Source organism: Stegastes partitus, unplaced genomic scaffold (genome assembly GCF_000690725.1).
Source record: "Stegastes partitus isolate 25-593 unplaced genomic scaffold, Stegastes_partitus-1.0.2 Scaffold429, whole genome shotgun sequence".
NCBI lineage: Eukaryota > Metazoa > Chordata > Actinopteri > Pomacentridae > Stegastes > Stegastes partitus.
This window is the reverse complement of record NW_007578160.1, coordinates 337,161-352,637: the sequence shown is the minus strand read 5'-3', so window position 1 is coordinate 352,637 and position 15,477 is coordinate 337,161. Positions and strand designations below refer to the sequence as shown.

Sequence of the window (15,477 nt, the reverse complement as noted above, 5' to 3'; positions counted from 1 at the left end):
TTTTACATGTGTGTAAAGGGTATGCTGTCTACAGTGGAAAGAACAGTGGGTTCCATAGAAAATCTTTCCAGGTTGTTCCATCCTTTCATTAGCAAAGACTGAGAAAACATGCAGAGCGGTTGTGTGAAACTATGCAATCTCTGTCTTATAGCATGTCAAATTGGCCTAAGGGTCTAATACAGCATGTGAACCATGTAATAGTAATTTCTGTTTGCACTGAACCAGAGACTACTGCTGCATATCAACACTCTCTTATTGTCCAACCACATTTCCTATATGTCCCTCAACTGCACATTGTCAAAGACCGAGCTTTCAGGTACTTTTCATTACCTTACATTTGTGTGAGGTAGAATTGTTTTCATACGGTGGTATGAAGTGACAGTTCTCCTGTAAGATATTGGGCCAGACATGAATGATTACAACAGATGGGACAAAGCGGACAGTAATTGTTGTAGCCAGATAGACTGAACCAGAGTAACGTGGGCCACTTTATCTTAAACCTTCTTCTTATGTTCTTAGCATAAACATACTGTAATACTGAACCACTTCAAACAATGATGGTGCTTTCAAAGTACAAATTAGAACTAGAATTACAGGATGTCTCTATCTGTTAAAAACAAGTAAATGTTGGCCTTAAGTCAGAATAACATTATAAGCAATTAGCAGATAATCATTTCAATTCAGAGGCTGTTGTGATACACACCCTAAGCAAAAGCAGGTCACTGGTTCCTCCTAGTGTTCACTACAGGTATTTCACCTGACAGTTCAAATTTAAACTCGGCACAAACAGTAAAATGACATTTATTACTTCTATTAAAAAAAAACACTGGCTCCAGCTGTAAACCTTTCTCTAATGTGTGATTTTGTTACTCGTCTTTACCGTAACAGCAGGGGAACTTTTACTGCATCATTTGGAGACATCACAGATCTCCCTCACTAATTCCTCCCCTGAGAAAGACTGTTAATGTGTGATTAGTGGTCGGGGTGTGTGCTGACGTCTGATGCTCTTCCACAAGCTCTGTGCCGCACGCTACCGTGACTCGGAGAGCCAGACTGGGCCGTGAGTCAGAGAAGACAAGGCACTTGCGGCCTGCTGCACCGCCAGCTCACTCAGCCCGCTGTGATTGCTGTGGTGAGACGTAGCCTGGCAGCTACTGTATCTGCAGCAATCTGCGGTCTGCAGTCTGGATCCTAAGTGACCAGAAATAGTTTTGCATAGTCCTCAGTGGCGAGATGAAGGAAAGTCCCAGACAAAGTCATATCCGAGAGAAGCAGCCTTGTAATTCTTCCGGTAGAAGTCGATGAAACAGGAGCAGCTCTGTTGGCATTTTAAGTCTTAAAACTCAGAAATGACTTGTTCCCACCTGCTGAATTATCAAAGCCTCAAACAATGACAACTTCTTGACCGCTTCTCCTAGTTAGGCCAACAAAATGCCAGGGCCGGATGTTATACACCGGGTCCTTTGAGGTTGACCATGAGTCACTGAAAGGGGACAACACCCGCCCTCCCACCTCTTTCGGTTCCCTCCCACAGCTTTGAAGTGGTGGCAGATTGTGCACAAACAACATAAACCTCCCTGCGACAAACGCTGTGATTTACTACCCAAGGCAAGGAAATGGCCACTAAGACAGTTCCATTCAGTTTATAGGGCTGTTTTGCAGCTTTCGTACCTCCGGACGGACGCTCTTTTGTGATAGCCACTTTGAGAATGCTGGAAATGAGGATTCTCAAAGAGGAGGCAGAACAAATGCCAGACCAGGCACCTAACTGAGGCTAACAAGCTGTAGGACGGTTAAGTCACAGCTAAACTCATACTCTCACTGCTGTGGTCAAGACACTCAAAGGGTAAATGTCACTGGATCCCGAGACTACATTCTGCTCTTTCAGGTTCAGGATTCACTGAAATCCTATAAAACTGGAAACTGTGTAGCTTCAAGGTTACTGAACATATTTAGAGCCGTTTTGTCACTAATGCCCACAACTGATTTACCCACAGTCCAGATGAAGGATGTCAATTTTGTTCAAATCAATTTTTTCACAATGGTATTCTTTAAATCGATAATAGAATTCTGTACTATATAGGTATGATATTTTCCCATTATAAAACATACACAGTATATATTTCAAATGTCACTTAAAAGCACACTGTCACTATCTATGTAGTACGGAGTAGCAGTGCAATGTAGCTTATTACAGCCACTATGCTTAGGTGTGTATTTGAGGTGCTATTTTATCACTTCACTATCACTTGCTATTTTGTAGCTCTCTCAGGGATAAATATTGTCCTCCACAATAGTTCATTTTACACCTGTATTTACTTTAGAAATTTTACAGAACATTTGATCAGTTTCAAATATTTAATATTCACAATAATATGCATTGTTACACACTGACTACCTAACACTATGACAACATAATAATTCTGCTTACACTTAAATCATCAATAATAATTAAATTGTATGATGAGCATTTGTACTTTTGGTGCAGCACAAACTGTGTGTAGTGCATAACAATTTAACAAGTATGTGTCACTATAGACAGCACAAAAGGTAAGAAACTACTGTTCTGCTGTGTACTCACTCTGGTTCCAAAGGAAGGAACTGTTGCTGTTGTATCGTTGATAATGTTCAATGATTAACACTGTTTGAAACATGAGGCTTTGTTCTTTCAAATGATGTACAGCCCAAATACAGGCAGGTGAGTGCTAAGGGCTTAAGTATATTCTGATCAATGATGCTTCAGTATGATTTTGAACGCAGGACTTGTAATGGACTTTTTCATCATGCACGACTCTGTGACCCCAGACGTTAACAAATTGAAATTGTTTAAAATTTTATAATTTTCATCTGTGCTTTTACTGCTATGAAAAACCAAAATTCCTGCTAAAAACAAGAGGCTGAGGAATTTTTTTAACTGTGGTCTTGTTACTTTCAGTCAAGTAAAGGATCCAACTGTTTTCTCCACTAATAGCCCTGCTTTAAAGCACTATACTGGATGACAGATTTGACATTGACACAACGTGACAATACAGATGACAGGTTCATGAATGAAGGAGTCATCTTTTCCATTCAGACGGTTCCTGTATTCTGACCAGACTGTATTTGTCATTAAAATCCAGGCCATTGCCATTTTTTAGTGGGACATGACACATTCAGTGTCTAAAATCTATTGTTAAAATAGGAGCAGCGTTGTTGAGTGGCAGTTCCAACATCTTAGAATAGGTTCCACACATTGCTTCACTCTCTGATTTGCAGTTTTCGATTTTGTCAAAAACGTGCGGCATGGTGAGGAAGTGGTTGACACTATCACCTCACAGCTCAGAGGTCCTGGGTTTGAATCTCAGCCTATAGGGTCTTTCTTTGTGGAGTTTGCTGAGGTTAATTGGTGATTCTAAATTGTCTGTAGGTGTGAATGTGAGTGTGCTTGGTTGTCTGTCTCTCTGTGCAGCCCTGTGATAGGCTGGTTACCTGTCCAGGTGAACCTGCCTTTACCCTGAGTCAGCTGGGATAGAATCCAGCCCCCTCAATGACTCGACTGAGGATAAAGCGTTGTGTATATAATGGATGGATGGATGGATGGATGGATGGACTTCGTCAAAAGTAAAAATATAAATTTTCAGACTTGACGCCAGTCTTGTGATGGTAACACAGAGATGTACTCTTTTTAAAATCCTGCTGCATATCTCACAAGAGCACTAGGTTGTTTGTTTTGGCTTTACAGTGGTGAAGCTAAATTTGATTTTAAATTTCAAACAGCCAAGAGCTATAGGGATTAAATGTGTTAGTGAAACCAATGTGCAACAAATCAAAACAGTTCTTATCTGTATTTTGAGGAGCTTGGCTTGGTAAATAAAAGTAAGCATTAAAACTTTACAAATCATAAATGAAGAGTTCAGTTGCAAAAACAGATAGCTCCATCTTCACAAACCTTCAAAAACCCACTTTTCCATCATCAACTTGAGACAATATCAATCAAACTTAAGTTATCTCTATTTTTGTCATGTTATTTTGATAAATATTATCTCAAGCAAACAATAAAAAAAACTAAGTTTTCTGAAAATCTACTAAGTGGGAGTTATCTGTTTCTGCAAACAAACTCTTCAACTACTTGCTGCTTCAGTGGAAATAGACTACAAAGAGTGAAATGTATTTAACTTAACAAAAAAGCTGTGTTATAGAAAGCACAATCTGTCTTTTTCTTAAAAAACATAACATAAACAAAAAAAAACTCTTTACGAAAATGTACCAGTACAGCAATGTAAAAATACTCCATTCATCCTGCATGGAAAACTAAAGTACTATTATGATTAATAAACAAATAAAAAATACCTGAGAATATTTGTCTTTCATAAAGCGATAGTAGGAGCCACTATTTCAGCATGAGCATCACACACAAAATAAGAAACTGAAACTTTTGCCATGATGTCTTTAAATATTTTGATAGAGACACTAGCTGTCATCAGAATTAGCTTTATTGACCAAAGATAAGCAAACGTAAAGCTGTTTGCAGGGCACGAGGCATGAAAAGACAAATTGCTGTAAACAGAGTTACTTGTCTGTATGTGTACTAGCAGTAGTTGTAGTACAGTTCTCTCTGTCTACATGATTGTGTCTCTGTTGATGAATTGATTTTAATGATCAGTCTGCCAAGAGTTACAGTCCACTGTAAAAAGCATGTTCATGAGATTACACAATGTGTGACATGATAAAATAGGTATTAAAGGTGGTATTGGACTGAAAGGTGTTACTATTATATCCAGAGTTTGAGAGCTCTTTAATGCTTTTCATGTCTTATAAACAATTCAATCAAAGACAGTTCATAAACATACTATTTTTACATCTAGTAACTCTTCTAACGTTTAGAGTGTGTGACAAAACTTTACTGACTGTGCCTTTAACAGCAAACAAGCTGCAATGACTTACATGATCATTAGATGGCAGCATTTTCTAAGGAATTCAAAGCACCGCTCTGTTCAGCTCAGTGTTTCAATGGGTTCCTTTTTAAAATGAAGTGATTTGTTCAGAGTGATAGCAGCATTAGGACGAGTAAAGTACAGCATAAATTGACCTAGGGTCAAAATACATTTTAAGGGGTCACTTGATGCTTTAGTGGCACAAAATAATGAATGCATTTTTATTTATTTATTTTTAGACAATAAATACCCTCACCTCTCCATGCCTCTAAATATATTTCAGATTATACAATTTAGAAGTAAACACTAAAGTCAACAGTGAGGACATGATGTGCAACATGATTAAGGGTCAGAAAGAAGGTTAGGGTGGGTCCTGTTGACTTAAAAAAATGTCCCATATTAAAAATAAAATTAAATGATTCAGTTGTAAAATTACTTTATTTGATACATGCAAACTATAATACTTAATATTTATATTTCTCTTCCTAACCTGAACCTTCTTGGTGTACCTGGACAACACAGGGAAAGGTAGGGCAGTTTGCTGCCCTGAGAAAACACTATGGTGCTGTGTAGGGCGCAGAGCCTCTGACTGAATGGACTGTCAGGAGCTCAGTGATGGGCAGATAACAGGACAAAGTGGCCACTGTGCTCCAGCAGAGGACTGCTTCACTTAACTCGCTTACCTCATCCACCCCGCACGACGAGAGTAAAGTCAGTCTTGTTTTATGAGGGGTGGAAGAGCAGAGTGTGTTGCATGTTGTACAGGTTGTAAGATCTATTGAGCGTATTAGTGATTTGGAGCAATCAAAACTGGCCAAACTTTAAAAGAATTCCAAGTCATACCCAGCAAAACTATTTATATGAGCAGTATAATGAAAAATAACAGCCACCAATTTTATATATGGAACATGTAATTCTTGTTGAAACTTTGTTGTGATAGTGCAGTTCCACAGCAACAGTAATATACAGTCTAGATCATGCATATTTGAAAAATTACAGGTTTTTTGTTTGCCAGATACACTATACTTCTACATATTTAGAATTATATTAAAGAGCAAAGTATGGACTAAACTGTTGGAGAATAAACCCTTTATAACACGTTGCACCCGAAGTTCAGAGAGTCAAAAGCAACTGGACATCCAACAAAATAATCTAATTTAATATATGATAGACTGTGTAATTTATGGAAAATTATTTGCAGTCAGTGACTACCTGACCGACAGACATCAGCACTGCACTGCAGACACCTTCAGCTCCTTCATGTTGTGGGTTTCTCCACTTTTGTCTGGTCTTCACCAGGCATACTTCAGATTGGTCACATTGAGATCAACTGGTTGATTTGGTCAGTCAGTTTTATTCTACCTCTTTACTCTGATAAGTTCTTTGGTTCCTTTGGAAGTATGTTTAGGAATCCTCATCCTGCTGATAAGTGAAATGTCCTTCAATGAGTTTAGATGCATTGGTCCATGAGCTCACAGAATGCTCCTGGACACTTCTGCATTCATTCTGCTGTGTCCGTCAGTAGTAAATTCATCAATAAACCCAGTGAGGTCATAAAGTGTTCTCTTGACAAGGAAAAGCATTCTTGACTTGTGTGAACCTGCTGAACAGTTGACTTTGGCAAACCAACCACCTCTAAAATGTCTCTGATGAACTTTCTGAGCCTCATTATCTTCGTTCATGGTTACCTTTTAATGCCTCACATTGCAATCTCAACCAACTCACAGCCACTTGAAAAGTACCACTATCACTGAAACACTCCAAGTCTACAATAACTTCTGAACCCTTTCAATTTGGGACCTACGTGTTGAAAGACTTGAATCTCCCACACGGCCCTTTTCATATTGCTGCAGACCTACTCAAATTCACACCAAGACTTAAACTCACTTAAACTGGAATGCAGCGCACCAGAGAGCCTGCAGGACAAGGAATGCTTTGGACTGTAGATTTTTTTTAGAACTGGGTTTTAAGCTAAAGTGGCTATTAGATATTTTTTCTATTTTTTTGTTTTTTGTTTTTTGTTTTTGTTTTTGTTTTTTTGTTTTTTGGGGGGGGGGAGGCAAAAACGTATGCATATCAGCGGTTGGAATGTTTTATGCCATGGGTCTTCACAAGCCTTTAAACTGTTTTGTAATTAGGCTGGAAAAATCTCAGAGAAAGCCTGTGGACAATGGCCAAACAAAGACATTCAAACATCTCTGAAAATAACGAATACATTTAGCCAAAGAATGAACGACTTAATACTAAAAGCTTTTAAAACAGGCAAAAAGACAAATCTGCTAATACCTTGATCATATCAAAACGAAAGCAATACTGTATAGTAAAATGATAACTAAACTACTTATATGTGCAGCACTGTTAAGAAACTATCTGATTTCATAGAACGTTGATACTGACCACCAGATCTTATTAAAATGTATTTCTTAATATCCACTAATTTGTTAATTTAAACAATATGTGAGTCATAAACATTAGGGTAAAATAATTTGTTGCACCATCATATGCTGCAGAGGTTATCACAAACTAATACATGAAGTAATATGATCAAACCTTAGTCTCATGGTCAAACCTCAAATCACTGGCATTGCTTCTCTTCACCTCCTCATGGCTTTTCAATTTCCCTTTTAGACTCGGTCTCCAAAAGCTTTAGTGTCAGTGCAGTTATTATTCTATTGCAATCAGAAAAAAAAAGCCCAACAAGCTCATTAAAATTCCTGCCTGTAAGACTGTAGTAGCAGAGGGGAGAGGGCCAGTGAGCCTGACACTAGCATTCACCCTCTTTTGAGGACGTGCACAGGCACAGAGGCACATGGAGTCGCAGAGGCCGCTCATGTGCACAGGCGGGTTTTGAGAGTGGGCACTCAGGCATGATGCAAGCACAGAGAGAGACAATAGGTGGCAGCACCTCGAGCCCTGAAACCAGCCAGGCCTGACAATCCTTCTGTGACTCAGACTCTATTCATGCTCTCCAACTATACACCTCTTTTTTGTCTCGTGTCTCAACTGCAGAGCTGAACAGGTGCCATGGACTGATCTGGGACGAGGTTACATGTGATGTCCATGTTTGTGTGCATTTCTCCCACAAATGAAAGACTCTGCCCTTCGCGCAGGTCTTTGTCTGGTTGTGTTGGGCTTGACAGATCTTCTAAAACCATGAAGAATGAATAAATCAGCCTCATGCACTGCTGACGATTCATACACATTTTCTCTTTGGCATTGTCTTTGTGTTAGCCGTATTTTCATATAATTGTAAATGTAGAGCAAACTTTTATAATGGCACAACAAAAATTACGAAAAAAGAGGATGTAAATTAGGCTTGTTTCCATTTACTGCTTTAGAGCAAATAAACTTAACTGTGTAGTTTCATCAGAAGGTGGCGGTATAGACTATGTTACAGCTGGCTGTAATAAATAGAGTAGAAGAAGAAACAAACAAACCTGTTGTCTTTGCCATCTATGAGAGAAAAATTAAGAGACAGCTTCAGGAATTATTTTCACTTGGGCAATTAGTAATTCTTGTATCATGTGGTTGTATCCATGCTGGTACTGGCCGGGTCTCATGCTGCCAGGAGTCTCTAGTAGCATATGAATGAGTTAAATGTTTTCTAAGTTGAAACTTATCTGGAAAAGGTGTTTTTTTTTATCTCCTATGAAGTGCATTAATTATTTTTCTGAAATAGTCAAAAGCCAACTCAAACAAAAAAAGGAAAAAGTTTTTACAAAACTGTAAAATGTATCTTTGTGCGATACCGCAAAATGTGAATGAAAATACGTTATAGAGACATGGTTAAGATTTTTTTTTGTATTATGATTTCAGACAGAGTTCATTCAGTAGAACTAAAAAACAGTCATCTTTAGTGAAATGATAAAAAACCATGAAACGGATACTTTTGCATGGCGACGCTGCCACTGAAGATCTGTGTTCTATACTGTAGATACACTCTGTATTGTGGTTCTTTTTGTTTTACTGTCCATGTCTTGGTTTAGGAATATGTACTGTATAGTAATGCTGCATGCAATGACATGCTTTGTCTAGAACAACTGCCAGCTAACTGCCAGAGATCTTCATTGTGGATGTGGTATTATATGTAATCTAATGTGAGGTTGACAACTGAAATTTTGTGACACATACTATAAATGTTTCTTTTGTTTGTTTGTTTTAAATTTGTCTATTATCTGTATTTTTGTGGTGTACATTGCAGGACTTGAACCTGAGTATTTATAGTAATATTAGATACCTGGGTTACCAGTCAGGTAAAGTGGCAAATGTTCAGGGGCCTCAGATGTCTTTCGGCCTTATAAGCTGCAGTTTTACAATTGGTTTTGGTTTAAGTAAACTGAAATGTAGTGCTGATATGTATGATTAAAGCACCAAAAAAGGCCATCAGATGGGTTTATTACAATAGTGTCATTATGTTAGTGTAGAAAATATGTGGCCATTACACAGAGAGTAAGAGGAATGGGAGGTTATGGGAGGTTGTTGTTTTTTGTTTTTTTTTGTGGCCATGCGTCTGGCTACTCTTCCATCCGCAAAACATTCAAAAACTTCTCCATCACAGACAGTAACTTCTAAAACAAAAAATATCTCATCAGTATGATCCACATGCAGTCACTGTCAAGCTAAGTTCACATCATGAAATGATTAATAATTAACACTGTATGCATCACTATTCATAAGTAACTCTAACATCAGACTACGTCACAATATGGTGCATTTCAAAGGTGGCTAAATTGCACAATATTGCATTGACAGCAGAGTTAAAGCTCAGGCCCACAGTCTCATTAAAGGCCTTTAGTAAATTACTCCATGTACTGTCATAAATAGAATACTTAAGGTGCACAATGGCATGATGTGACTGGAACATGGTCCCACCTATGTATGGGACAGAATGACAAGTTGAATCACATAATATTCAAAGTCATATTGGTCAAAATATGCAGTCAGATCAGGTCTACAGGTAGAATTTTCTAAGGTGCTGTATTAACAAACAGATCTGAGGTATTTCCATACTGCTGGGATCAGGAGCATTAGTGTAATGTATCACTTTAAGTGCATGCTACATTTACAATAGTTTCACTGTTTTACCTTGTCATCAGACAGACCTTGCCATTATGTTGATCTATGCTCTCTTCAGACGCAGCTGACTCCATGCAGAAAATGGGAGTTGCTTGTCGTGCTGTCTGAGTCGACTAGATTTTATATTGATATTGTATGACTTTGGTGTTTAACACATTAGTTCAGATCCAAATGAGTGTGTTTAGCACCAAAGTTACACAGCAGTAAACCAGCAACTCTCCTTTTGCCAGGTAAAATTATTGTTTTTGTCAGGGGAGGAGACAGCAATACAAAATCTTCAGTTCCCCATCGAAAATAGCCATCAGACAGCAAGGGAAAGCAGTAAGAAAAAAAAAAAAAACAACAACAACAACAGATACACTTATAGATAGAATTAGTTAGAATTATTTAGATAATTAAAATCTGTTTTGCTGCTGATCTCACCCACAGCAGTTTACTGCTTAGTCTCCATGCTGCTGCTCCTGTCTGCTTCTCCAAATTGAGGACATTGTTCACCACAATCTGTTTTGGTTAATACACTGACTATTAATAAGGCCAGTTTTCGGCCAGTGTTATACTTAGTGTGTCCACAAGAACATGAGGGTCTGCATGACATCACTTTTGTCATCATCCCAAGTCTGCAAGAGTCCTCATGGACCCCTCTGTGGATGTTGCTGTGCGGCCAAAAATTTGGGTCTGTGCATACAATCTGCACATTGACTGCATAGCAAGGGAAATAGTGCTCAGCAGGAGTGTGCATGCACAGAATACAAAGATGTGACTTGCTGTAAAGAAAGGAGTCTTCCTAGTGGACTCGTGGCAACTACAAACGTAGTACAGTAACATCTACATGTCGTGGTGTCTGCAGTGGTCCACATACACATTCACATCTGAGTATAATCAAGATTTTAGAGTTTCTGCTTTCTCAAGTATGCAAGCATTTGCATGCACCCTAAAGTGCAATACAGTCCACGCGGCAAGTACAACAGCAGCAGTGTGCATGCTCTGCAGTAGTGTGTTGCACCGAATAACTAGATACGACCTTCTGCTTATATATGGAATAGAGTTCTCCAATTGGACTGCACGATGATTACAGAGTAGTTTAAGGGCAGTGTTATACTTTCTGCAACCATGGGTATGGTTGGGGTGCACGTGATGTAAATTTCATCATCTAACTCTGTCTACGCGTACCCACTCTGCATATGTAGCCCAAAATGTGTGCCTGCAACAACGTTACAAGAACAGTGGTGCGCATGCTCACCAGTACTCTGCATGCGCAGAATATACAGATACGACCTTCTGTGCATGTATGCAACGAGTCCTCCAAGTGGACTCTCATGGAAAGAAAAGCAGTGTAACAACTATGCATCTGTGGGTGTGCGCTAATGAGTATAGTCAAGACTTAAGTACCTCACACAACCCCACTTCAAAGAGACTGAACTATCCCTTTAAAGTTTTGCTTACACTTCCATCGGCATAATAGTCTGCTATGATATAGCCTAAGATTCCACTGACAGGAGTCATTCTGCTGCATCATGAGAACTTTTACTTTTGAAACTTTTAGTATTTTAGAATATACTTCTATACATTTACTTAAGTTGAATTTGGAATTCAGTACTTTTACCTGAAGGCTACCTTTATATTTTATTAGTATTACTTGGACTTTATTCAACTCAGAGGGAAATTCAGTTTAGTTTAATTCTTCATTCTCTGTGTTTCTACATCTTCACGTTTCTTCAAACTTTCTGTTAAACAAAAAACGCAAAATGATCCTTTAAATTCCCTAGCATGGACAGGGTTATCTGAGGTGAAATCAACTGTACAGGCATCACATAATAAATGCTGTTTGTCCGCAAAGTATCACTGCTGCCCCCCGCTGCACCGCTGAATAAAAGGTTCCAGATGAAAAAGCCTGAACGGGAATAAACAAAGCATGAATTATGAAGATTGTTGTCTATTTTTTAAATCAACAAGCTTTGGCTTTAACTACAGGGTGTGGATGTGTTTGTTGTTGAATGTGCGTTTAGTTTGTTCAAGATAACAGAGTTCTTTGATTATTCTTCCACCCACTCAAAGAATCACGGCTCCTCAACAGAAAAAAAAGCCACTGGAACTCGAAGTGCTCTTTTCCCATCTGCAAGAAAGCTGATGAAATAATGTCAACAAAGCACTGACTTCTTTGCTACAACTGTAACTGATGCGAATTTGTGTTTTTCAAGAGCAATGACTCGTGGACTTGGAATTCCCGAGCAAAACTGGCTCCAGTAGAGATACTTAACCGTAAAGCCCGTGAAAAATCGAACAATAAATGAAACTTTACCTAACTTTTCTCCCGTCTACAACTTCTGGATTGAGTTAGCCCGGCCCATCTGGTGAAGCAAATGGCTCAACTCACCAGGGAGCAAGGGGAGTGAGAGAGGAGGAGATGGTAAAGGGGGAAAGAGAGAGAAGGGGGGTCGGATTGAAAACAGATCAGCAGCCTGAAGATCTCAACACCACCGCTTGTCTCTGCAACAACTGCCGAGAGAGGCCAAACCGCTCTCAGTTCCAAACTTTTACGCGCACTAGAGAAAACAAGACCATTACGCATCATGTTAGTTTGCTGAAAGCGCGCAAAGCACGCACACCAGAGCGCACCTCTCGGAGAAGATGGATTGTAAGAAAAAGTTAGACGTGACTTCTGCTTCGCACTGAATCGCTCTACGGGACATACGGGCTGTAATGCCGTTCAAACTTTGCGTGTTTCTAAACTTTTGTTAACTCAGTTCATGGAGTTTCGCGTAAAGTCCGGCGAGGCTTGTTTGCGCGTCGTGCGTTCAGTATTGGTGCCAGCTCAGTTCTAGTTTACGGGAATCAGACTCCTGGCAAAGTTTTCCTCGGACAAAAAGACGGAGTGGAAGAGGCTCGGCTTCGAAGAGAAAAGAGACGCAGTGAAGGTAGGGAACTTTGTGCCGATGCTGACAGCAGCAGCTTCGGGAAAAGTCGCGTTAATTTTGCCTTGATGTTGTGTTTGTTCGTATTTTGTCTGTTAATATTCGCACGGCAAGGTTGTTAAAAAAAAGTGTTTTACTGGCGAGTTCCTCCTCCTCTCCTCTTTTCTGCTGCCTTGCGTGTCAACGGCAGATGAGGCTTAGGGCAGCTTCACATCTCATTTGCACTTTGAACTTATCTGACACAGGAATCCAAAAAATTTTTGTCCTGCAACTTGATCTATATGGAAAGAGATGTGATCAGAATACTCGGCGCCAATCCTTCTACATTCCTTTTAATAGTTAGGCACAAATTATCAGGGTTTCTTATGAAGTCTCCAAACTGTAAAATTAGGTGTTTTTTTAATGGTTAAAACTAAAAACAAGCCTGCAAATTTAACATTAAATGCATTTACCAACACCAAGAAAACACTTTTAATTGCTGTTTTAAAACTCAAAAAAAAATCCATTACAATAACACACATTGCACCTCAGCAGTCACCCCTACACACTTTTCTCACTTTTGAGCTTTTACTTTTTTTAATCTTTTAGTGCTACAAAGAAAAGAAACAAACATCAGGCACAAAGTGTCAGGAATGCAGTAGCAGCATGGACACATTAATGCCTGTTACAGGGCTGTAGAAGATGTGTACTTATTGTTGAAAGATTCAAAGTTTACTGTTTGCTCTCCAGACTGAGCAGTCAACAAACACTTCACGCCTTTGTGGGGCCCTTTAGCAGCTATATTTGCTGTTGGCTTTTACTCCTATCTAACAGGCGCTGCTAATGATCTCCAAACTCATGTGTGGAATTATGAGTCCCACTTTTTTTGGTGGTTGTTTTGGCCTACATATCAGTAAAGAAGTAACTGCGTGTTTGTTTTTTGTAAAGCTTCTTTTCCATATAAGTCACATTTGAAAATCAAACAGGGGCTTGGATGGGTTTTTTTTGCATGTTAATGAGACACAGATCTAGAAAAGTAGGAAATTTGTTGTGCTTCAAAACCAAAATGAGATGCATCCAAAAGGAAGATTTAAGGAATAATTCAAAAAATTTTTTAAAGAAGACTGAACGTGTAAAAGCTTCAAATAACAATATTTGTGAGCCTCTTTTCCAAATCTAGTATGTGCATATGTGTTTTCCGCTTCACATGATGACAACGCCAGTGAGGGCTGAGGTGATTTGCATGAGAAAAAAAAGAAAAAGTTTTAGTGCATTTGCCCATTGTGAAGAATGAAGAGTTCCAACAGTTAGGGCCTACGGAGAGTGAAAGGAGTGAAGAATGGATGAGCCTATTCAGCTCATTCAGCTTCAGTTCGGGGGCTCCGCTCTGCAGCGTTCAGAGACCCTATAGTGGTCATGTCACTTTCATCTCCACAGCCCCAGCCCCTGTGTGCTGTTGTATGTATGCTGCTGTAGCCCCCGTTTTCACACATTGCCTCTGTGCACAGGCCCCACTTTATTGATCTGGGTTTCTTTTTTGGGGCCTTTTTTTCTGGAAGTCCGCAGAAAATTTAATGAACCAAAAGGAGTGTCTCGGTTGTGTGTGTGTGGTGTGTGTGTGTGTGTATGTGGTGTGTGTGTGTGTGTGTGTGTCACAGGGGTATAGGCCAAGGAAAAGGAGGAGGGGGTACGACTTTTTTTTTTGTGAAAGCAAATACCGATGAAGTCTAGCGTACAGGGACAGAGAGGAGGGTTGGTGGAGAGGATGAAGTCTGAGTGACTCCGAGGAGGGGGGAGGAGCACCTCACCACTACCAACACCACCCTCCTCCGCCTCTGCCATAACCACTCACTCCTGCTGAGTAAACTCAAAAGTTGAGAGAAAAGAGAAAGAGAGAGAGAATGCCTTCACCCCCAGCCCATCCCGCTCCGACCCTCATTTCACTGAGCTCAGACACTCCACTGTACCAATGAAGCCATTCAGCAGCCTGTCACTTCATGATGGCAGCCATAAGAAAATGTGGCCTGCGTGGGGATGCAGTAGCTGGGGTGTGTGGGGGGGCTTCTGAGGCCTCGCTGAAAAATGTTTGCACTGGAATTTAGTGGCTGTGGATAAGGGGTAGCTGCTGCTCTTTTCCTTAAGCACTGTGTAAACCTCTGACCTGCTGCAGCGGAACACACTGTAGTCAGGAGCAGCAGTGAGCAACTCTTTTGCATTTATAATCTTTGTATACATTTTGTGTTCTTCATTGTGTTTCCTTGACTTCTTACATTTTCTGTAGCACATTAATTAACATTTGGCTGTTGGTGAAAAGTGTATAGATAGATAGATAGATAGATAGATAGATAGATAGATAGATAGATAGATAGATAGATAGATAGATAGATAGATAGCAGGACAATAATATTTCCCCCACACTGTTCTCAGTGTCAATGAATATTAGATTACAATTATCAGTTTTGTTGTTACTCTCGTTTACTAAGAAATGCACACAATTCTTAAACCCATTACTTATTAACTGCAGTTTAAGTGAGATTACAAATATTTCACAGAGCACAATATGTATTTAAGTAAGTAACTTACCTAATTTTATTTAT

At 39.4% G+C, this 15,477-nt stretch overlaps 1 protein-coding gene across 1 annotated transcript in view; it reads left to right on the top strand.

Moving 5' to 3' along the window:
- The first annotated feature begins 12,449 nt into the window (after window positions 1-12,449).
- gli2a (GLI family zinc finger 2a) overlaps window positions 12,450-15,477 on the top strand; it is an 85,808-nt gene continuing 82,780 nt past the window's right edge. The window contains exon 1 of the mRNA XM_008286064.1: window positions 12,450-12,904. The gene's annotated coding sequence lies outside the window, so the exon portion shown is untranslated. The remainder of the gene's footprint in view (window positions 12,905-15,477) is intronic.